Source organism: Pinus tabuliformis, chromosome 8 (genome assembly GCF_031772625.1).
Source record: "Pinus tabuliformis cultivar Carrire ecotype Pingquan chromosome 8, CPIR1, whole genome shotgun sequence".
NCBI lineage: Eukaryota > Viridiplantae > Streptophyta > Pinopsida > Pinales > Pinaceae > Pinus > Pinus tabuliformis.
In genome coordinates this window covers 249,040,307-249,041,475 of record NC_142294.1, presented here as the reverse complement: position 1 = coordinate 249,041,475, position 1,169 = coordinate 249,040,307, and the positions used below count along the sequence as shown (strand labels likewise).

Below are 1,169 nucleotides of genomic sequence, written 5' to 3'. Positions count from 1 at the left end.
GAAATGAAATGAAAAGTAAAGGCACTAATTTTTTAATGGCAATTGACGTGGCTAAGATATTATGGGGGATGAGGTGTTCAATTATGATGACAAGGATGGGAAGAGGAGGTGGTCCGACGAGATGATGGGGAAGGTAAGACTCAATCGTCTAGTGTAATGACGAAGATTGAGTTACCCAAAAAAAAGTTGTACACCTAATAAATCACATTATTCAACTAATAAATTATATCGAGACTTCATTTGGTGTCCCATCATCCGACGTGGATGTAGAGTTGTGTGCCATTAGCACATGTAGTTATTTTATATATATCTATATCTATATATATAACCTTGGAATATACAAGCTTCAACACGTGGCATGAATGGCATAGTTTCATGGAAATTATGGTAAAATTTTGTTCCATGTTGACATACTTGAATTGTTGCCCACACTAAGCAACAGAGTAGTCATCCATGGCGAAATGTGGATGTAACAAATGCGTAATAGTCTCTTCTACGTGTTAATATTCTCTTAGGACCAATAATATGAGAGCTAGATTCTAGGATTTTTCGTTGTGGATTTTTAGCCATGATGAATGTTACAAATATTACACATGTTAGACTTTGAAGATGGACACCATCGATGAGACATATGTTTATATGTTTATTATGAGCAGAAGAAGTAAATTATTGTGGGTTGTTTTATTACCTCTGTCATTGCTTTCATATGTTTTATATTGGATCTCTGTTGTTTGTTGTCATGCATTGATTATTATAGTTAGTGGATTACTTGTCATAGACACATACATATAGATGGGTGGTCGGGCTCCTTATGAGGAGAATGTAAGGCCATTTGATGAAAAGATCAATGCTGGATGGACTACTAGAGCTATTAGTCTTTAAGTGCATTTTGTTGTAATGCCATGAATTGATTTGATTTACCGAAGTGGCAAGGCTGAATTGTGATTCTTTTGATTTGTTTTTGCCTTTGTTTTGCCATGGTTTGTTTGTTTCTTTTTTTTTAAATATCTCTTAAAAAATAATATGGTGGACGACCCTTTTGAAAGTTTGTTTTTGGGAAGTTAGATAGGTTGTAATTATAAATAAGTGAATGAATAATAGTGTTCTTTTCACTTAAAAGTTTAGATTTTACAACTTGTTTTTATTTTGGGTAATGTTTGGATTCAATA

General features: G+C 33.4%; 1 pseudogene; it reads left to right on the top strand.

Moving 5' to 3' along the window:
* Positions 1–560: 560 nt before the first annotated feature.
* LOC149235079 (small nucleolar RNA R64/Z200 family) lies at positions 561–659 on the top strand (annotated as a pseudogene).
* Positions 660–1,169: the final 510 nt, after the last annotated feature.